General features: G+C 44.0%; 1 protein-coding gene and 1 long non-coding RNA gene across 8 annotated transcripts in view; one reads left to right on the top strand and one right to left on the bottom strand.

Moving 5' to 3' along the window:
* FOXN3 (forkhead box N3) overlaps positions 1–23685 on the top strand; it is a 403885-nt gene that overhangs the window by 246228 nt on the left and 133972 nt on the right. The window lies entirely within an intron of this gene.
* LOC114904564 lies at positions 14472–15901 on the bottom strand. The gene is made up of 2 exons (XR_003795986.1): positions 14925–15901; positions 14472–14629 (listed from the first exon to the last, which is right to left on the bottom strand). It is a non-coding gene; the product is annotated as an uncharacterized LOC114904564 (long non-coding RNA).

Here is a 23685-nt window from a genome sequence, read left to right as displayed (position 1 = left end):
AGAAGTGAAATAATCTCTATCGTCTGCTTTCCCTGCCACCTGGAAATGTTTTTATTTGAAGACGGGGGCTCGCTGGGTTTCAGTTAATTAAAGTTTTAATTGTGTTTGATTCTGCAGCAGACCTCATGTTTGCTTTCCTTAATAATGAAATGCAAAGTGTCATCTCCGAGCTCACACTCCAACTGGACAGCAAGGGGGAGTAGAAGCAGCCTCGGAACCTGCTAGCCCTGCCCGGGAATTTGTATTTGCTATTTGCTTTTGGTATTATATTCAGGTCTGAGGAAAGTACTGACTTCAGTTTCATAATCTGAACATGACTGAAGAATTGCTCCAGTGTCTAAAATTCGAGCACTTGTGTGTTGGAAATAAAACATCGTCTGTACAAAACATAAATACTTGTCCTTTTGTGGAGAAAAAAATTTAACCTGTCTGGCGTCTTCTTAGCAAGTCTTGCTTGCAAAGCTGGCCCTTGGCTGGTGTCTGGGTACTTAGATTTTGAGAGGTTTCCAGAACTGGTAATAAGAGTGGTTCACTGTGGCTTAACTGTTTGTATAAACAATGTGATGATGGAAGAAATTTGGGGTTTTCACGCGAGCCAGGCAGGGGGTGCCTTTGTGCGCAGTCCCCGATAAAAACCTTGGGCACCGCTGGGAGGGAACTCGTGAAAGCTTGTGCCTGGTTTCTTCCAGACTTCACCCCATGTGCCTTTTCCCTTTGCTGAATACACTTTGTATCCTTTTGCTGAAATAAATCATAGCCATGAACATTTATGCTATATACTGAGTCCTATGAGTTCTCCTAGTAAGTTACCGAACATGGGGGTTATCTGGGGTTTGGATAGTCATTCAGCGTCAGTTTGAGATAATCATTTCTTGGCCTGAGTAAATTATTTTTATGGGGGTATCTTGACACACCTTCTAAACCTGTTCTGCCTCTTGAATGTTTCTGTCTTAGCAGGTTCCTCCCTTCAGCCCGGTATTCAAAGTCAGAAACCTCAGAATCATCTTTGATTCTCTCCTGCATTCAAGCACCAAATTCTGTCAGTTTCGCCTCTGAAGTGTCTCGAATCCAGCTTTCCCGTAGCCCTTGCCACCATCCCAGTGGTAGCGCTACTGCTCTTTGCTGGACTTCGTGCAGCAGCTTCCCTGTCCTGGTTTTCTGCCTCTGATCTGCATTCCAGCCTGTCCTTCGTGTCACCTCCATCCAAAACCTAGGTTGAGTTACTGCCACCGTTGAAATAAAACACAAATGCCTCGGGTCAGCCTTCCAGGGCCCTTCACTGGGAGGTGGCGCAGCAAAGCGGTTGGTGTGCAGATTTGTGTTGTCAGCTCTGCCCCTCACTGGCTGCTGCCCCGGGCAAGTTACGCACCCTCTCTGTGTGTCAGTGTCCTTATCTGTATGTGAGGATAAGAACCGTACCTTCCTGCTAGGATTGGTGCAGGTTTAAATGAGTATACGTTTAAGAACCTTAGAACATGTGCCTGGCAGATGAAAGGTGTTCCATAACTATTAGCTGTGCTTAGTTTGTTTTTTTTTTTCTTTTTCGGTACGCGGGCCTCTCACTGTTGTGACCTCTCCCGTTGCGGAGCACAGGCTCCGGATGCGCAGGCTCAGCGGCCATGGCTCACGGGCCCAGCCGCTCCGCGGCATGTGGGATCCTCCCGGACCGGGGCACGAACCCGTGTCCCCTGCATCGGCAGGCGGACTCTCAACCATGGCGTCACCAGGGAAGCCCATTAGTTATCTATTTTATATATAGTAGTGTGTTTATGTCAGTCCCGATCTTCTAAGCTGTCCCTCCCTCTCCCTCACCCCCTGGTAACCATAAGTTTGTTTTCTGAATCTGTAACTCTATTTCTCATGCTTAGTTTTTATAATTATGTCTTGACTTTCTTCCTCTGGGCTGGGAGCTGCTGCCTGACATTGTCTGGCTATGGCTCTTTAATTATCAGTTGCTGAATAAATGAATGAATGAATGAGAAAGGGAGTGTTGGTTAAAACAGGGTTTGTGCTCTCAAGAAGCTTATGGTTACTTGGGGGATATAATATGCTCTGATGGATTAAACTGAGAGTATGAGGGGAACATGGGTGAAAGTGGCACATCGTGGAAAGGGCTCAGGTGGGGAAAGAGGCACACCAAGTTGTTTAAGTGAAGTTACCAAACTCATGCTTTACCCCCACTTCTGATCCCACAGAGAGAGGCAGAGAAGTGTCAGGATTTGGTGTGCCTCCAAAAAACAATCATAAAAACAAAGTCTTCCCGCGGGACCCTTAGGCTCCAACTCCTGCTGAAACTCTTCTTTCTCTGGAGTGACATTTTGAGCTACTTAACGGGGTGTGCGCCCTTCTGAGGATACGATCCCTGTCTGGTGATTTCGGAACGATTCTCTCCAGGGTGCCTAGATTTCCTCCCGGCTCTCTGTGGTAGAAGGGACACAGGGAGAGAGGAAAGTAGATGTCAGTACCAGGGCAATCTCCCAGGACCCTGGCCTCCAAACGCATGTCTGAGGATTGGACTGGCCATCATCAAATCCTGCATCATGGAGTTGGTAGAAAGGGTTGGTGTAAGTTGCTGTTGGGTGTAAGGCAGCTGTGCCACGTGGGAGCAGTTCTGTCCTAGGAGCTCCCTGAGTGACTGCCAGAGGCCACGCTGCAGAAGGTGTTACCAAGATTGCTGTTGCTACTTTCCCTTATTTGTATTAGGCATCCACTAGAGTCACCATGTAAAGCTACATCTTGAAGCTCCATCACAATCTTGGGATTGTGGTTTGCTGTACAGGTTCTGTTGTAGAGATCTTTGTATCATTTAGTTTCTGCTGCATAACAAACACCCCAAACTAAGTGACTTACAGGAATAGTCATCTCTGTGCTCATCATTCTGTGTGTTGGCAGTTTGGGTTGGGCTCAGTGTGGCTGGATCATCTCTGTTCTGGGTGGTGTTGCCTAGGCTCTCTTGTGTATTTGGACCTCAGCTAGGATGACAGGGACAGCAGGGGGCCTCTCTCCATGGGCTCTCACATCGTTGAGGAAGCTATTCCAAGCTTATTCACGTGGTGGCAGAAGGGTTCCGAGCCACTAGAGAGAACATGTTGCTCCAATATGCAAGGACTTTTCCAGTCTCTGCTGGTGTCCTATTTCCTAATGTCCCATTGGCCACAGCAAGCCATGAGCCCAAGGCAGAACCATTGGCAGGGCCCATCTGCGGGTGTGGATACAGGAAAGTATGGTGGTTGTCGGCTCTAGCTGCAGCAGTTTGCATCAAGGTGTTTAGCTGGGGTCTTGCCAGAAATGAAAGCAGCAGTATTATCGTCTGCTTTTTTTGCCTCAGCAGTATTACTGTCTGCTCTCTTTGCCTTTCTCCTCCGGACAGTCTCCTGGGATGGGTGCAGTCAGTGGATTAGATGCTCTGCTCCCTGGTCCACGTGGGCCCTCTTAGCACCATTCTCTCTATGCCCAGCCATACTACAAAGGCTCGAGCCATCTGGCTCACAGATTGATGGGTACTCCCAGTCCCAAAGGGCCCACCAGGAGAGTGTAGCTGGATCAGCACGAATCTGACGTCAGTGCTTGAAAAGGAACTCCAAGCTAACAGCAAATACAGCCCATGCAGGTAGTTCTGATGAAACAGTATCTAAAATCCCCCACAGTCTTCTCAGCCTGCCCCGAGCCTGGGCCGCGTCCTTCTTCCGTTCTTGAGCATCCTTGAGGAAATGCCAGCAGCTGTCCTCTGTAGCCCTCACAGCGCTGTGATGACAGCAGAGCAATGGACGAAAGTCTGGGGCTGTGAGAAGGAGGGACACTGCCTGGGACTCTGGACACCCAGACTCGTTAGTTGGGTTTAGTGCCAGGAGAGTTGAACTACTGGGCACGTGGAGGGGCGGGCTGATGGCCTCCATGACATCTGCTTTCATCCCATTCTGATCGTCTTATTTTAAGTTCTGTATCTTTTCAGGTTTATGCTCATGTTAAAGATTGTATTCACATGATGCAAAGTATAGATAAAATTTTACGTTTTGGCATATGGGTATTCAGTTGTTCCTGCACCATTTGTGGAAGTCTATCATTAATTACTGCACTAATTTTTTTTTGTATTTTGTCAATAATCAATTGTTCATATATGTGTGGATCTAAAAACAAATAAAGATTGTATTCAGCAAATATTAGAGAAATATTGCCAAGAGACAGGAATCAAGGGGATGATTTTGAGATCAGGTAGGTGTTTGGATGTAGAATCTGGAGTAAGTAGGGGAAGAGAGCAGAAGGATGGATGGTCTTCGGGTCCTAGAGTGAGGCTGGGCCCTGGGCAGCAAAGATACTTGTTTGGCCGAGCCAGGTGACAGGGGATGGGACTGATCAGGTATCAGAGAACTTCTATTAAGTGCATTTGGGGAAATAATTCAAGATGACTAGGCGTCTGGGGCATGAGTACTGGGGAGATGACTTTTGCTGCAAGCAGGGAAGAATTAAATTTGAGCAAGGATGAATTTTCCATTCTTTCAGTCTGATATTATGACAATATCGCAGGTTCAGCAAATTGGACTGTTAATGGTCAGTGGGAGTCAAGAGCCCTCCTTGGTGGGGACTGTGCAGGTTCTAGGTTGGCTAATAACATCAGTATCGTTGACGGTGAAAGCTGCTTGGGTGACTGCGTGTGTGTGTGTGTGTGTGCACCCGTGCATGCATGTGAATGCATAGCCTAGCATGGAAACACAAGTGGAGCCCTATCAACCCGTCTGTCTCATGTCTGCCTCCGCCAGTTACGTTCTAAGCTCTGGGAGCCTGGAACCGAGCTTATCCTGGGCACCACTGTGTCCCCAAGGCTTTGCGTGTTGCCAGGCGTCTATTAAGCACTTAAGAAATATTTATTGAACAAACAAATCAAGAAAAGCTGGAAGAGGAATTTTTTTAAGCATCTTTACTTTTTTTTTTTTTTGCAGTAATTTTTACATAATTAACCTGGACATTTTAAACAGCCCCAGAACAATGACTGTTGATGGCTTTTAAGCTGTTTTGGTGGTGGTGAGATAAGAAATGAAAGGAAGCTGACAAAACAAGGGACCAAAGTGAAATTTCTACACTATTAAAAATAAACACACACTAAAAGACTGGGAACCTAACTTATATGGATTACCGGCCTAGGGTAGTAGAAGTATACCATCTTTTCAAAGTGTATTTATCTTTTTCCAGAATTAAAATAGCTTTTTTGTATTTTCTGATTATGAACTTAGTACATACTCATGTAGAATGGTCAAACAATGAAAGAGTATAAAGAACTCAATAAAAGTACCCTTATTTCCAGATTGTTAACATTTATGAAAAAAATTTTAATTGTAGTAAAATGCACATAACATAAAATTCACTGTCTTAACTTTTTTTTTTTTTTTTTTTGTGGTACGCGGGCCTCTCACTGTCGTGGCCTCTCTCGTTGCGGAGCACAGGCTCCGGATGCGCAGGCTCAGCGGCCATGGCTCACGGGCCCAGCCGCTCCGCGGCATGTGGGATCTTCCCGGACCGGGGCAAGAACCCGTGTCCCCTGCATCGGCAGGCGGACTCTCAACCACTGCGCCACCAGGGAAGCCCTGTCTTAACTCTTTTTAAGTGTAAAGTTCAGTGGCAGCAAGTATGTACACGTTGTACAACCAGAGTCTCCAGAACTTTTTCGTCTTGCAGAACCGACACTATACCCATTAAACATCAGCTCCCTGTTTCATCCTCTCCTCGGCCCTTGGCAACCGCCATTCTACCTTCTACTTCCTGCCTGCGAATGTGACTACTTAGGTATCTCATATAAATAGAATCACACAATATGTGTCTTTTTTGTGGGTGTCTGGCTTACTTCACTTAGAATACTGTCTTTGGGGTTCATCCATGTTGTAGCATGTGTCAGGATTTCTTTTTGTATGATATTCCATTATATATACGTATCAATATATGTATATATAGTTTGTTAATCCATTCCTTTGTAAATGGACACTTGAGTTACTGACACCTCTTGGCTATTGTGAATAATGCTGCTATGAACATGAGTGTTGAACATCTTTTAACATATCCCTTTACCCACCCAAACTATATTTATAAAGGGATCATACGGTGCTACTTTGTAATGTGCATTTTTACTGCACACTGCCATGTACATCTTCTCTTGTCAATTCATATTGACAGGAAGTACTCTTTTTTACTATGTGCATAGTGTGTGTGGCCTTGTATAGATTTACCTACTTGTGGTTGGACATTTAAATTGTTTTCCATTTCTTGATATTCTAACCGTGCCTCAGTAAGCAGGGTGAGACTTATACTTTTGCCCCCTTGCCTAGAAATAAAAATCATAACATTTGGGTCTTAGGCTGAATTCTGCAGAAGCAGAGCCCAAGAGGGGGATTTGGGTAAAAGCGATTTACTAAAAAGGTGTTCTCACGGGAAAAGGAGTGAGGGAAACAGGATGAGTAAGGAACTGAGCAGAGAAGTCCTCAAATTTAGTCTCGGCCCGATTGGAGTGTAATCACCCTGGCAGAGTTGCCCCTCTTTGGTCTGGGGGTGCTGTCAGCCTGTAACTTGAAGGCCTCTCATGGCCCTAAGCCAAGGGCAGTTCTGGAGGAGGTGCAGGGTGTGAGGTATTTGTGTAGCCCTCATAGTGGCTGGAGGAGGTGGGGGGCAACCCCTGGTTCTGAGGCTGTGGATGGGACATCACCACCAGCGCTTGTAACAGTCGTGGCACTTTCTTTCTGCCTGGACTGTGCTAAGTACCTAAATGCACGTTTAGCAGCCTAGGTGCTCACTTATCCCCGTGTTACAAATGCAGAACTAAAATTGAATGATGGTAAGTAACTTGCCTAGTGTTCCACAGTCAGTAAGGGGTGGGTGGGATTTGGAAGGGTCTGTTCTATACGAGGGCCTGGGCTCTTTATCAATAGCCTCTGGTGCGTATTGATTAACTCCTAGAAGCAGAATTGCTGGACCCAGGAGATAGGCATTTTAGAAATGCATGTATATCCAAGTTTCTCTCCCCACCCCTTCCCCAAGTTGTATCAATTTATAGTCCTGCCAACACTTTGACTATTCTGCCATCCCTTAGTCTTGTCAATCTTTCAAATACCTGCTAATCCAACTGGTAGAGATTTTTTGCCTTGATTTTCCTTTCTTTCCTTATTGCTGAGGTGGACACCCTTCCCCGTGTTTTTTGGCCAGCTGTATTTTTCTCAAGGCCCAGTTTTTCGTTAAGTCCTCATGCTCATTTTTGACGCCTTTGGACTACTGTCAGATCCCCGTCCCTGGGATTGGAAATGCTGCGTTTATAGTATACTTGTTTCGTCCCAACGCTTCGTTCTCTTTCTAGACTCTCACTGAGTTCTCTGTCTAGTCTTATGCTAGGGCTATACTCTTTGGATTACCATACAGCTCATTTTTAAAGATGGAAACTTGTAGGATTTCTCTTGTTGGCTAGATGCTTACTAAAGAGTTGTCAAGTCTAGGACGGCCATCCAGCCCCAAATAAGAATAGGTGAAACTCTCTTGTTAGCAGTTAATAATGGTGTCTGTGGTGCTCGAGTGCCAGCAGTGACTTTTCTCTAGTGAAAGCACATTTCTCTCTTCAGCCCTGTCTGTAAACTTCATTTGCATGGCAGACCCTTTTCTTAAAGGAAGTGGGAGAAGGAACTTTGAGCTTCATCTCCATCTGAATTATCGGTGTATCAGTTGGTACTAAATTTGCAATTGAGAGAAAATTTGACTTGGAATGGCTTCAGAACAAATGGAAATCTGTTAGGTTTCTGCGACTACAGAGTCCAAGAGTAGGTCTCACTTCAGGCTGAGGTTGTTCCGTGGGTCACACAGTCATGGTTCCTCACTTTCCACCCTTTGGCTTTTCTTCTCTGTGTCGGTTCCATTCTCAGTCAGGCTTTCACCTGGTGGAGGCAGATGGCTGCCCAACCTGACATGAATCCTTGAAGGTCAAGACCAGTGGAAAAAAGAAAGGATCTCCTACTCCAAAATGTAGGTCTGACTGCCATCCGCCTAACGACCAGTAACTGTAGCAGGGGATGGTGTACATGTTTCTGACTTATGCTCACCCTGCACTAGGGGAGGACTGGCACCCAAGGCAATTTGGGGAGTGATTACTGGAAGAAGAGGGAATAAATTCTGGCTGGCCGGGAATGTGAGCAAGTGTCTACCACGTCCACGTTCATGGCGCTTTATTTTCCCTGTGAGAAAAGTTCGTGACGGGCGGGGGAAGGGTAAGCTGGGACAAAGTGAGAGAGTGGCATGGACATATATACACTACCAAACGTAAAACAGATAGCTAGTGGGAAGCAGCCGCATAGCACAGGGAGATCAGCTCGGTGCTTTGTGACCACCTAGAGGGGTGGGATAGGGAGTGTGGGAGGGAGACGCAAGAGGGAGGAGATATGGGGATATATGTATATGTATAGCTGATTCACTTTGTTATAAAGCAGAAACTAGCACACCATTGTAAAGCAATTATACCCCAATAAAGATGTTAAAAAAAAAAAAAAAAGTTCGTGACATCAGGCTCGGAATGGGAGCTATGTTTAGAGAACAGGGCTTGCCCTGGGTCTGGTGACTTGAAGACAAGAGAATCCCCTTTTCAGGTAAATTCTGTGACTGTGGACCATCTGCAGAGCCTGGGGACGCCAGGGCCATCGGTGACTCTTGGCAGACCTTGGTGGGGTTCCTGTCTTTTTAATGAGTGAGGTGAGCTTCCAGCCTGCCATTTCAGTATTAAGCCAGAAAATGGTTCCTCAGCAACCACTGTGGGACTCACTCTCCAAGGACCCAGCATCTGCTGGCTGTAGGGGGATAGATGGCACACCCAGGAGGCACATTGCCCGTGAGCCCACCCTGACCCTCGGCCAAAGTGCATCTCTCCCCACTCTTGCTTGGGTTTTGCTGTTACTGAAATGGTTAGCTGTGCCCAGTTAATGAAGGTGTTATTTAATTCCTTTTCCTTTGCTTAAAGCATGAGCTTTTTAATGGAATTCCCCCTACCCTTTTAAAATAAATTTTTAAGTCTCATAACAGAGGCAGCCTATGTAATGGAAACAGCAGTGACCTGGTCTCCCTCTGCTCCTTATCAGTGCAGGGCTATGCAAAACCTCTCCCAATCAGTTTTCTAGACTGTAACGTGAGGTGGTGGTGCTAGGTGCCCTTTGAAAACACAGGAGTGGGCTTCCAGAATGTGAGTCCACAGTGGCTGTAGAGAATGCAAGTCCAACCCTTACACTTATCAGAGGAGAAGGCCTAGTGAGGCGCAAGGGCTTATAAGGGGTGAAATTGGAGGGAGGGCCTCAAACCTGGTCTTTTAGTTTGGGCTCTTAAATATAAGGAGCAAAGGACAACCACTTAAAAAGTAAAAAAAAAAAGAAGTGTAACTGATACGCTAAAAGAAGAGAGAAAATGGTATTATATAAAGCATTCCATTAAAACCTCAAAAAGCAGGAAAAAAGTGGAAGACAAAAATAAGAACAAGGGCAGTGAATAGAAAACACGAACCAATAGGCTAGATATTAATCCAACTGTATCAGTAATCACTTCGAATGTGAGTAGTGTGAATGCACCAGTGAAAAGGCAGATAATGGCAGAGTGAATTAAGAAACAAGACCCAACGACGTGTTGTCTACAAGAAACCCACTTTAGATATAAAGACACACATAGATTAAAGGTAAATAGATGGAGGAAAATGTACGGAAAGAAAGCAGGAGTAACTATATTAATTTCAGACAAAGCAGACTTCAAAGCAAAGGAAATGATCAGGGATAAAGAAGGGCATTACATAATGATAAATGGGTCAGTTCTACAAGAAGACGTACTTTTAACGTGTTTGTGCCTAGCAACAGAGTGTCAAACTATGTAAGGCAAAAACTAATAGAATTGCAAAGAGAAATAGATAAATCCACTGTTACAGCTGGAGACTTCAACACCTCTTTCTCAGAAATGGACCGATGCAGAAGGCAGAAAATCAGTGAGGACATAGTTGAACTCAGCAGCACCATCAACCAACTGGATACAATGGACATCCATAGACTAATTCATCCAACCATACCAGGTTACACGTTCTTCTCAAACTCACATGGAATGTTCACCAAGATAGTTAATTGGAAAATGCCAAACTGTGGGGAGATTAAACAACACACTGATGGCTAACGCGAGTCAAAGAAGAACTCTTAAGAGAAATTTTAAAACAGAACAGAGAAATTGTAAAATATTTTGAACTAAGTGAAAACGAAAGCACAACTTATCAAAATTTGTGGGATGCAGTGCTTAGATGGAAATTTACAACATCAAAAGGATATACTAGAAAAGAAGAAAGATCTAAAATCTTAAGTTTCCACCTTAGGAAACTAGAAAAAGAAGAGAAGATTAAATCCAAAGTAAGCAGAAGAAAAAAGATGAGCATAGAAATCAATGAAGTTGAAAACAGAAAATCGGTAGAGAAAAATCACTAAAACCAAAAGCTGTTTCTTTGAATAGATCAATAAAATTGAGAAGCCTCTAGCCAGGCTAACTAAGAAGAACAAAGAGAGGATGCAAATTAGTAATATTAGAAATGAAAGAAGGAACATCACTACAGATCCCATGGAAATTAAAAAGGATCATAAAGGAGTATTATGAACAACTTTTTGCCCACAAATTTTATAACCCAGATTAAATGGACCAATTCCCTGAAAGATACAATCTGCCAAAACTCACACAGGAAGAAATAGACAATCTGAAACAGACAATCTGAATAGGCCTCAGTCTATTAAAGAAGTTGAATCAATAACTAATAACCTTCTCAAACAGAAAACCCCAGGCCCAGATGGGTTCACTGATGAAGTCTATCAAACATTTAAGAAAGAAACTATATTAATTCTTGCCAGTCTTTTTCAGAAGATAGAAGCAGAGGAAATACTTCATAACTGGTTCTGAGGCCAGCATTACCTTAATACCAAAAATGGATGAAGATATTACAAGAAAAGGAAATTACAGACAAGTATCACTCATGAACATAGATGCAAAAATCCTTAACAAAATATTAGCAAATAAAATCCAACTATGTATAAAAAGAACTATAAACCATGGCCAAGTGGGATTTATTCTAGGTATGCAACAGTGGTTCAACATTCAAAAATCGATATCATCCATCACATTAACAAGCTTAATTTATATGTGTGTGTACTTCTGCTTCTATTCTTATAATTCCAGGCCTGAGGACTCTGAATGGCTCAGCTCCTCGTTTTGAGCTAGGCCAAGTAGATTAAGGGTCACCTAAAACTGATGTCCCTTAGACCCAGAACCTGGGTCAGGTTCTACCCCGGCCCCGTCAGCCATGGCCATTGATGTAAAGCATGACCACCCTGGCTCCGTGTGCTGAGGAGGGCATCTTCCTGAGGAGAGTGTGGACCAGAAGCACAAGCAGACCACCAAGTTCACCAGGTGTCCCCAATCACACATTTTACCCACTTCAGCCTGAAAATACTAGGATTAATTTCAGAGAAAACTGGGGACCTTCGTGACCCTACAACTGTGTCCATCTGCAGGGAACAGTGTAGCGCAACCTGAGGTAATTCCAGAAGATTCAAGTTCATTTTAGAAGAGCTAATTCTGGGTCAGGGGCATAAATACAATTTTTATTTTGATAATTATTCTTGTGCTCTTCTTCCAAAATTGTCATTATCTTAAATAGTGACCAGACTTGAAGGTCTTTCCTCTTTCTTATGTCATGTGCGGAGTGTCCAAAAGTTGCTTCTATCTGGCACATACTTGCGTTTTGATTAATGGAAGATTGCTTTAGGGTTTATTGTAAGTGATTCTGGAAGGCTTGGAAGAATGGCACTTTTTCTAAGCTTTGGATGATAGTGGAATTTGGAAGGATGGTTCGATGGTGAAAACCACGGTTGTACAAAAACCGTGGGCTGTAATATGATGCAAAACATGTGTCTCTAAAGTATAAACAGAAGTGCAGGCTGCCAGTGAGCTTCAAGGAAATACTGTGGCTTGGTAAATGGAGAACCCAAGGGAGGGTAGCAAAAGCGAAGAGTCCTTGGGCTGTTTCAGACTTGAGTGAAGCAGCATATCCATGTTTTAATCTGGATCAGCACTTTCTAACAAAGTTCATGGACGGTGCAGCACTGTCTGGTGGGCAGGCTTATTTACACACAAAATATAATTAATTCCATATTCTCCTCAGACCCAAAAACAGTACTCATGTTTGTTTTTAATAATAAAATTATTTCCGTTTAGAAAATGGTGTAGATTTACATAGACCATCTGATGAGTTACTCAGATTGTTCCACTAATAACAAGATACAGGAGAAACAATCTAAGAAAAACATTTTGAAGAGAATTTGTGTGTGTGGTAGGGGAGGGAGGGTTGGTTAGCTGAAATCAAAAAGATTCCAAGTAACGATGATTAAATTTAATTCTAATTAAATTAGCATTCCACAGGAACTGTTTTCTGGAAATTTTGGTAGTGCCTTCACGAAGCAGCCCGGACTCAAGGCCATTTGGTGGGAAATGGCTCATTTGCTTTGTTTTGGTCACGTTTAAAGTTAATCCAAAATCAATTTCTTTTTCAAGAACTAAAATGTCCCTGGTCTTTATTCCACTTCAGAGATCTGCAGACTTTCATTGTAAAAGGCCAAATACTAAATGTTAACACGAAGCAGACATACACATAAGTGAAGGACCTGCAATTTGGATTTCATAGTTCATTTTTTATTTCAACCACTTAAAAATGTAAACGCCATTCTTACCTCTGGGGCAGTGTGGTTTGGCCCATAGTTTGCAGACCCCTGTTCAGTTCCTATACTGCCTTTGAGGTTGGTGTCTTGTCTTTTGGGGAGAATATTCCTACATATGAAATCCTTTTACATTTGCATGTGAAAGGGGGCCAAACGCTGGTGCTCACACGTGTGCGTGTGCGTGCGTGTGTGTACGTGCATGCGTGTGCGTGCGTGTGCATGTGTTTTGGGCTGTCCTGATCCTCCTGTCTCCACTCTAGGGGATGAAGCCAGGTCTCTTGACTTTAGAACTCTGATTGCTCAGAACTTTGTCAGCAAAATAGCCTTTACGGCAGGGAGGCCAGCATGGTGGACTCTGAAACAACTCTGGGCTCATTCTCCACGCAGAGAACTCTGAGTGGCTCTTGAAATAGAGGGACTCGAGAATGCAGGCAAACGTAGGAAATGAAGGTAGAAAGCTGCTGCGCTTTCCATCCAGATATCTCTGTAAGAGTTGTGAGAATTGTGATGGTAGCCTCCTAATTTCTTTGCAGATACGTATATTTTAAAAGGCTTAGGTGTCTCTGGCGCTTCATTTCATCCTTATTCTTAGACCAGTAAGCAAAAGACGTGCTTCTACAAAATATAAGCACATGGTGAGACACAGATGTAGAGAACAAATGTATGGACACCAAGGGGGGAAAGGGGGTGGGTGGTGGTGCTGGGATGAATTGGGAGATTGGGATTGACATATATACACTAATGTGTAAAATAGATAACTAATAAGAACCTTCTGTATAAAAAATAAATAAATAAAAAGCACATGGTTTTGTTTAGTACAATCTTTGGAGAAACTAGGAAAGATGCAAAAACATCCAGTTTTCCTAAAATGATCTGCATAACGTGGGACAACGAAACAAAGACAGATTTGTGTTGTATTTAGTTAAATTTGTTTAATAGAAATCATTCTTATTAGGATGCCCTCCCCAAATCCTTAATAAATATAAAGCTTTTAAATATTTGTCCCATTTTGTAATTAGTCTAGATTTAGCAGTGGTTCTTCCTGATTTGGGAGGAAGCATGCTTGACTGTTGCTAGGCAACGGCTAATCGGGGGTATTAGCTGCCAGCAAGCCGTTGGCAGTAACTGTAAATTCTTTTGTCTTGTTAACCCAGAAATGAGTGTTAAAGATACAGCAGTTTATAAAGTCTGTTCTGTTGTTCAAATACATGCAACTTAGCTGATAAATTCCTCCACTAATATAACCTTGAGGTGCAGCTAAAATTTATGGTGTGTTTAGGGAGCCTGTTCATTCTTGTGCTTGAGTCAGACGTCTGCTCACAGCACCGAAGCTCATAGAATGGGACGGTGATGTAATAGAGGCGTTGTTTTCTCCAGGTCTCCATAAAATAATCTGAGGTTTTTGTTAAGTTATGGGTTGTGAAATGTATGTGGAGTTCCAGCATAAGCGTCCCAAGTGAGGACCCTGGCTCATGGGCAGGTGCCACCACTTCGCCATCCTTGACCTTGGTCTCCATCTCCTAGTGGCCCGCAAGCGAGCACCCAGCACCTGTGATAAGTCCTGTGGCAGCCAGAGCCCTTGTCCCCCTGAAGCTCAGCCAGCCTCCGTGCAAATTTTCTAGGACAAAAACCTTGGAAAATGAATTCTCACTTCATAAGCAAATATGGTGTGAGTCATCCTTTGGACATTAGAATTAAGAAGGAAGAAAAAAACACAATTTATTTGATGGATGCTTTTTTTTTTTTTTAATGAAACTGCTGTATTCCAGACTTGACCCCAGGCACTCTTTCTTCTGGTCACATGTTTCTAAAGGACACTGTTGATTGTCTGTTAGGGGTCGCCCACCTCACCAGGCTCTTTGGCGTACGTTTTCTCACTTAATCCTCGTACCCTGGGTGGAAGATAGGGAAGACACAGCAGGTCATTTGGGCCAGAAGGGGAGGAGCTGGGATGAAAGTTCAGGTTTCCTCTAGTTCCCAAGCCCATGCTCTGCTTTGCCTTCAGTTTGGGTCCGGTTGCCCAGTGAACCAATATGAGGCATCCAAGGCATGGCCAAGATGTTGAATATGTTTCCTTGATTTCTAAAAACAGCTCTTTGATGTTCTCTACAAGATAGAAAAGTACCCCTCCTTTATAAGTTCTCTTCTCTAAAAGTACCATTTTCTTGGCCACTTCCCCACCCGTACCTCAAGCATAGTCGGGAATCTCACATCGTAGGAAGCAGTCTCTCTCCTGTCTTCTCCACAGTTGTGCTTCAGTCAGTTTCCCCTTGAAGCTGGGCGTTTTCCCTGCCAACCCCACTGTTCTCCTGGGGCTCCAGTTCAGCAGAAAGAAGTGTTGTCACCAGAGGCTGCAAACCCATTTCTGTCCCTTTTTAGTGTTTTTCTTTTTTTCACTACGAGCCAAACTACTTCAGCATCATGTAAACACGCTGGAGTATGTTAACAGCTGCCTCTCTTAAAGTTGAACCTGCTCAGAACTAAAAGGGGAATGCTTTCAGGTTCTGCCTAAGTTTGCATGTGACAGCATCAAAGCTATTTTTAGTGGAGTGATCACCGGCAAGAAGCTGAAAACGGCTGCTTTCAACTATAAACAGTGGAAAGAAAGGATCATTTATGCACTGCTGCAGCTCTTGAGTCCATTTCTATGGGAGACAAAGAGGTGTGTAAATCTCTTCTTCAAAGTTATGCAGGCGTCTTGTGCGTGTTCAGAGCCCCATCACCTCTGCAGAGAAGAGTAATGTTAATTTAGTGCTTGGCTGCCTGGGCTCTGAGTTAAACTAGATGCACTGATAATGGTGAATTATAGGACTGTCCTTCTAGGTGTCCATTCTGAAAAGAAGGCTATGTATAGATGCTCAGAAGCATCCAGTAAACTTTTATTTCCTGTAGGTCACAAAACTCCAGAGATAACAGGAAATGAGAGTTGGGTTATATCAACGTCATGGTACAGGGGAAAGAACATGAGTCACTTACTAGCTGCAGGGCCCTCGTGACCTCACCTTTCTGAATTGTGTCCTTAGCTGCAAAATGAGGATCCTGATACCAGCTCTGTAGACTTCATCAGGCTAGTTTTTTTTTTTCTTTTGACATTAATTAATTTTTTTATTTTTGCTGTGTTGGGTCTTCGTTTCTGTGCGAGGGCTTTCTCTAGTTGTGGCAAGCGGGGGCCACTCTTCATCGCGGTGCGTGGGCCTCTCACTATTGCGGCCTCTCTTGTTGCGGAGCACAGGCTCCAGACGCGCAGGCTCAGTAGTTGTGGCTCACGGGCCTAGTTGCTCCGCAACATGTGGGATCCTCCTAGACCAGGGCTCGAACCCGTGTCCCCTGCATTAGCAGGCAGATTCTCAACCACTGCGCCACCAGGGAAGCCCCCAGGCTAGTTTTTTTCAGCAGACATTTACTGAACATCTGCTCCGTGCCAGCTACTGAGAACTTTAGACTCATAGAAGAGTTGCCGTCATCCTCCCAGAGTTCATGGTCTAGCCGCATAAACAAATAGATTACAATACAGGGTGATACGTGGAGAGAACAGCATGGGAGAGCCGGATGTGCTCCGGGCATGGATGAAGACAAGAAGGAGATATCGGAAGAGCAGAATTTTCGAGAACGCATCAGAGTTTGCAAAGAGGACAATAGAGGGAGAGGTGTTTCAAGCGTGGCAGCTGAGTGAGCAAAGACAGAGGTGAGAGGCATTCTGGTGTGTTCGGGAGCCCATGAGCAACTTGGTGTTGCCAGAGCGAAAACCAAAAAAAATACAAACAAATAAACACAAACAAGCAAAAACAAGACAAGGGATGGTAGGAGATGAAGCTGGAGCAGGCTGAGCCAGTCGCTTAGAGCTAGGAAAATTGGGAGTGACACAACCCACAGGGAGCCCAGGGAGTGGTTTTGAACACACGATTGACTGAATTTCACAAAAATTCAATGGAGTCACCGCTAATGAAAGTCCGTACATCTGCGGAGATGAAGTGGTGGCAATTACTTAACATACGTGCGATAAGGGTGCCCTAAACGTAAAGCGTTGTCCCAAGAAAGGCTAAGCCTGGGACAGTGGTCCTGAAACTGGGTGGCACGTGACTCCGCGGGGCTTTGCCTTGAAAGGAGGGCAGTGGAAGGTGCAGAGGTGACACTGTGGGAAGACCTCTTCCGGCCAGATTCAGTGCTGGGCTCTGCGAGCAAGTCAGGGGCATGGCTCGTGTCCTTCAGGAGCTCTCAGGCCAGGTGGCACCAATGAGGATGCTGTGAGCCTTGGACGTGAAGCGTGTGCTGTGTGTGATCAGTGGAGACTCCCAGGAGAGCATGATGACCAGGCACCAGGTCTACACATGGGAGTCGAGTTCTCCCAAAGTTTTCAGGAAGCTAAGGGTTTCCTGAATACGCTTCAGGCTTCGCTTCAGTTGTGGTAAGTCAGAGAAGAGGGAAGTCCAGAACAAAACAAAGCAAAACAAAAAACCTCTCACACAGCTACACTGACTGTTTTTACCCAGGAAGAAATGTTCCCACCAGTCACCATGTACCATGGAACTGTGTAAAGCGCAATCCTCACACCCCCATCTCTGTAACTGTGGCCAAGAAGTAACATTACTGTTCTGAAACTATATTCTCCTGACTTTAATACTGTTAAGGAAGTTTAGCAACATTATTTGCTCCTTTGTCTTTTTTTTTTAATTTTTATTTTATATTGGAGTATAGTTGTTTAACAATGTTGTGTTAGTTTCACGTGTACAGCAAAGTGATTCAGTTATACATATACATGTATCTGTTCTTTTTCAAATTCTTTTCCCATTTAGATTGTTACATAATATTGAGCAGAGTTCCCTGTGACGTACACTAGGTCCTTGTTGGTTCCATTTGAAATATAGCAGCGGTGTGTACATGTCAATCCCAAACTCCCTAACTGCTTCATTGTCTTTTAAGGAGAGGAGTGGGTGTTTCTGTAGGTTTTCTAGAAGAATCCAATGGGTGTGAAGTTTTAGGTGAAGAGTCAGTTATATAAGCTCTAGCCCACATGGTGTGGGAAGAGGACCAGTCCTCTTGGGTTTTCCAGTCATTTCTTCTCTGGTTTTCCTGATTGGGGCTCCGGGTCCACATGGGACGATTTGAGAATAAGAGAGTCACAGGCAAGTCACGGCTTGGTACAGGTGGTGAGGGAGGTGGCGAGGGATCACGGGGAGAGGAAGGAGTGGAGGGCGCATCTTTGAAGGTAGAGCCAGTTCTTTATGCTCAGTTGGAAGTATTAGGACAAAGGCATAGTTTAGACGCTGATGCCAATCACAGTATCTGTTGCCTTGGTAGATGTAAGAGATTACCTTCTGGAAATGGAAAATTGCTTTTTGTCACTTCAAAGCCAACCATAACTAGATCCAATAAACCATAGGAGAAATATTAAAAGAAAGAAAGAAAACAACTTCTGTTATGTACAACTTCAGCATTTGAATGCCTGGATTTGGTACCCTTGATAGAACGTGTAGATGGAGATGTCCAGCTCTACAGCATCAGCTTTCCAAAATCAGCATTTATGTCTCTCATCTTCTCGGTGGAGCCCGGGGGTGGGACTGGCCCTCAAAGGGAGAAAATGAATTGTCAAAGTAAACCACAGCTTTGCCACAAATAGGTCATTTTCTTGTCTGGGACCAGTTTTCAGCATTGTAGGGAGTACTGGGAATCAAACTGTGTCCAAAACTTCGACTAAACGTTTATATCTCTTGATCTCCACAAGCCTGAAAGATAAATAGGTCATAGTGACTTTTGTCTCTGTTACTGAGGTTTTTCCCTGAAAGCTGTATTAGTGCAATGGAATGGCGATGGGTAACGTTATTAACATTATCTGTATTGTGCAGTGCATGGTTGTGACAGCCTCAGAACAACCCTTCAGGCCTGGGACAGAAGATAGGAGTGTGGCCGACCCTTCCTGCTTCTTGGTGACAGGCGGTGGCCCAAGGATTTCAAGGCAAAATGATATTGAGTTCAAAACAAAATGATATTTTCGCTCAAGAGGTGATCCTCTTAAAGGAGAGGATTTTGGGGAAAGGTCACTTGTCTCCAGCTACATGATACTGTTTCAGGTCCCCAACTGGTTTCACCTGTTAAGCTGGAGCCTCTTTGCACAATTGTTCAAGATCGCCACAAAACCGCTGTCAAGGGAAGGAGAGAAGGGCTGGGGTTCCTCAGTCTCAATGCCCCTGCAGCCCAGCATGGCCAGAGGGCCACACTGTCCCTGTGCCACCCTAGGTCACTGCATCCCAGACCTGCACCCTCATCCAAGCTGCTCCTTGAAGGGTCTTGGTGTCTGTATTCATGGGCAGTGACCCTGAGATAGAGAAATTCCATGACAAAGCCTCCAGGTTTCAACCCTCCAGGAATGCACCTAAGGGTGTATTGAGGGGCTGCTCTCTGGGCTGGGATAATAGTCAGTGTTTATCGAGCAAGTACTAGGTACCATGCCCTGTGCTGAGCACCCAGCAAGATGGATGACACTTTTGGGGGGGTCTGTAGTTTCCCCGGGGAGGCAGCTGGAGAACTGGCAGGACAGTTGGTGTTGAAGTCTGTGTGTTGATGGCGGGGCTGCCAGGCTTCAAACAAGGGACAGATAAAGATCAAATCAGGGTAGGCCTCATGGAAGAGAGGAATTGTCCATGGTTTCTGCCCAAAAAGAGGGTTGTTGTCCAGAAGTTGCTAGTGTCCAGATTCATGGCTTAGTAATTGAGGGACCCAAGGGCAGTAGGATCCAGAGCTGTGTGTCATTCTCTGAACAACCATGGATTCTTTATTTTATCTGTTTAGCCAGCCATGACCCTGCCTCTTGGAGGACAGTATAGTTTCTTCATTGCTGTGTCCCCATAGCAGGTGTAAAGACATGTTATTCAATGAATGGATGAGTCAGAGAAAGGAAGGTGGGCAACCCAGCTCTTATTGCTGGAGCAGAAGCTCCACCTGCCCTACGTGAGTGTCTGGCTGGCCATTAGGGAATAGCTGCATATTTATTTACTTATCTAGCTAGCTAGTTAGCTACTATTTGTTTTTATTTTTTAAAATTTTTATTGGAGTATAGTTGCTTTACAATGTTGTGTTAGTTTCTACTGTACAGCAAAGTGAATCAGTTATACGTATACATATATACCCTCTTCTTTGGATTTCCTTCCCATTTAGGTCACCACAGAGCATTGAATAGAGTTCCCTGTGCTATATATAGTAGGTTCTCATTAGTTATAGTAAAATCCACATAATATTAATTTATCATCTTAACTATTTTTAAGTGTACAGTTCAGTGGCATTGAGTACATTCACATTGTGGTGCAATCGTCCCCACCATCCATCTTCAGAACTAACTTCATCTTGCAAAACTGAAACTCTGTAACCATTGAACAACAACGCCCCATTCCCTCCTCCCCGCAGACCCTGGCAACCACCATTCTACTTTCTGCCTTTCATGAATTTGACTACTCTAGGTACCTTATATAAGCAGAATCATGGAGTACTTGTCTTTTTGTGACAGGCTTATTTCACTTAGCATAATGTCCTCAAGGTTCATCTGTGTTATAGTATGTGTTGGAATTTCCTTCTTCTTTTAAGACTGAATAATATTCCATTGTATGTATTTACCAGGTACTCTTTATCCATTCATGCATCGATGGACACTCTGGTCGCTTCCGCTCTTTACCTGTTGTGAATAAGGCTGCTGTGAACATGGGGGTACAAGCAACTCTTTGAGTTCCTGCTTTCAGTTCTTTTGAGTATAGTCCCAGAAGTGGACTGGATCCTGTGGTAATTCTATGTGTAATTGTTTGAGGAACCACCACACTGTTTTCCATAGCGACTACACCGTTTCAAAGGGATGCCTCAGTTACTTAATTTTTTGTGTCTTGCCTTTCCTCTGTGAGTCTTACAAACGCAATCCTCCTCCCTTCTGCACCACTTATGTCCTTTGAACTGGACGGATGACCACAGTAGCACAGTCAGCCCAGATTCGGGAGCTACCTCTAACCTCTTCCAACCACCTTTGAAAAAGCTAAGTTTATCCCATTGGCCCCTGGGCAGTTGTCCGCTGGGGAGTCCCAGGCTGCTCCTGAGATTAAGCTGGAACCAAACTGGCCCTAGACTTGTAGCTCTTGGAACAGCTGCTCAGCTTTCCTCAACTCCACCATTTTAATTGTGATTAGTAGGTTCATTTGCATCTAAAAGGAGTCGTTTTCTTATCAGCACCATTGAGTTGGGAACCAGTGTGCTCCATTTATATAGAGTGGCCCATTTTAACCAGGCCCATTAAGCAGTAAAAGTAAATGTGGGTGTTTTACAAATGCAAATATATCATGCAAATAATGTACTTTATGCTGAATGATGCCTTGGTTTTCATATGTAAAATTAGAAACTGTGTAGCACAAAGATAATGATAAACACCTTTGCATCTGTTCATAAGATGTATCATGAGCTGTATGCATCTGAAATTGTAGCCCAGGCTTCAGGCAGAATGTCTTCGGTATACTCAAACATGCATTCCATGTTATCAAAAATGTACGTGTACTTATCTAGTTATTTATATATTCCTACGTAATCAAAAAATCACAGAAAAGAGTAATCCAAATTACCCCACGTATTACTTACCATCAAAGATGAGATTTGTAATTTTGTTTCCATTTTTAAAGATTTTTAAGTTTTTATCTGAGATGATAGTGGAAGAAGGAATGTTACTTACTATATAGGCTAGTTCCTTTGTAAGAGAATTATGTCTACTAAGAGAATTTTTTAGAAATCCTACTGTGTGAAATAATTCTGTTTATGATATGCAGGTAGCACTTCTGCTACTTTACACCATCACTTAGTAGAATAATGGCAACAATTTTTGTGTACAGTGAACTTGGCTAAATTCTGGGAGGGGAGTCACCTTTAGTCTCTGCCTACATGGGGTTTCTGCCCTTTGGAAAGGTAAGACACACACCTATGGAAAGTGAATTAAAGGTGTAAGACATCAGATCAGGAAACATCACATAGTACGATCAGCTGCCAAATTGTACTATACAGGAATTACCAAATAGACTGTACTATACAGGAATTACCAAATTCAGAGTGGGGAGAGGTTCCAGTGTAGGAGTGACCAGAAAAAGATCTGGGATTTGAGTTGAACCATAAAGGATGGATGGGAGTTGAATAGGCAAAGAGAACATGGGAGCAGGGCATTTCAGCAGAGGGGAACAGAATCTGAAACCACACAATCCAGATTGGCACTTGAACCCAGTGTCTTTTAATTGAGATCACACACCTGGTCTCCGGACTTAATGAAGCTCAGGTTCTTTTATGTCCCCTCACAGAAGGAATTCAGTGAGAAATAAAGTGATAGGTAAGAAGTGGACTTATTTAGAGAGAAACACATTCCGTAGACAGAGTGTGGGCCTTCTCAGAAGGCGAGAGGCCCCGAAATATGGGGCGGTTCGTTTTTACGGGCTGGGTAATTTCATAGGCTAATGAGTGGGAGGATTGTTCCAACTATGCATATTGTGGAGAAGGGGTGGAGATTTCCAGGAATTGTACCACAGCCCACTTTTTGACCTTTTATGGTTAGCCTCAGAACTGTCATGGCACTGGTGGGTGTGTCAGTTAGCATATGCTGATGTATTCCAATGAGCATATAATGAGGCTCAAGGTCCACTGGAAGTCGAATCTTCTACCATATTGGACCTAGTTGGTTCTAACCAGTTGATGTTGTGTCCTCAATGGCTGTGTCATTCTTTTAAAGGTTGTGCCCTGCCCCCTTCCCTCCTGTTTCAAGTTGGCTTGAATGGGTCATAGAAATATATGGGGTACGAGTGTGTTCTGGAGACCTGCCTCAGGTGGTATGTTGGGGATCAGGGGGAACGTTTGAGAAGGAATAGAAAGGCCTCTTGGGGCAGAGAACCTATTGGACTTAACTCTGCCCTATAAGCTACTGGTTTTCACCCACTTTTATAACCATCAAGCTCTTCAAATGAAAAATTATGTGGAAACTCAACACGTCAGACACATGAAAAATGAGATGCTTTTTTTTAAATTAATTTTTATTGGAGTACAGTTGCTTTACAGTGTTGTGTTAGTTTCTACTGTACAGCAAAGTGAATCAGCTATACGTATACATATATCCCCTCTTTTCTGGATTTCCTTCCCATTTAGGTCACCACAGAGCACTGAGTAGAGTTCCCTGTGCTATACAGTAGGTTCTCATTAGTTACCTATTTTATACATAGTATGAGAGATGCTTTGTTGACATTGGTGCAGGACCTCACCTAGACACCCGTCCCCCACGCCCACCACTGGCAGCACTATAGGCACCCCCTGGGGGTTCCCTGGGGAACAGTTTGCAAACCAAGGGGAGAGCTCAGGAAGATACTGTGCTCTGAGAAGACTGTAAAGGTATTAGGCAGGGAGAACTGGGGTTGGGGGAAAGACTGGAGATGGGCAGACCTATTAGGATGCTAGTGGGAACATCTGCATATGAGTTGACACAGTAGAGTAGAAACACAAAGGAAGAGAAATTGCAAGTCTTTTGAAAGAAGTGGTTGGCAGGAATGGATGACAGCAGATGGGGGTTCAGGAGAGAACCTTGGTTGAGATCCCAGATTTTTTTTTTTTTAACATCTTTATTGGAGTATAATTGCTTTGCAATGGTGTGTTAGTTTTGCTTTATAACAAAGTGAATCAGCTATACATCTACATATATCCCCATATCTCCTCCCTCTTGCGTCTCCCTCCTAAGCTCCCTATCCCACCCCTCTAGGTGGTCACAAAGCACCGAGCTGATCTCCCTGTGCTATGCGGCTGCTTCCCACTAGCTATCTGTTTTACATTTGGTAGTGTATATATGTCCATGCCACTCTCTCACTTTGTCCCAGCTTACCCTTCCCCCTCCCCCGTGTCCTCAAGTCCATTGTCTACGTTAGCGTTTTATTCCTGTCCTGCCCCTAGGTTCTTCAGAACT

The sequence above is a fragment of the Monodon monoceros genome, unplaced genomic scaffold (genome assembly GCF_005190385.1).
Source record: "Monodon monoceros isolate NGI ecotype Baffin Bay Population unplaced genomic scaffold, NGI_Narwhal_1 Super_Scaffold_21, whole genome shotgun sequence".
Lineage (NCBI taxonomy): Eukaryota > Metazoa > Chordata > Mammalia > Artiodactyla > Monodontidae > Monodon > Monodon monoceros.
The sequence above is the reverse complement of the archived record's forward strand: the minus strand, read 5'-3'. Positions and strand labels throughout refer to the sequence as shown.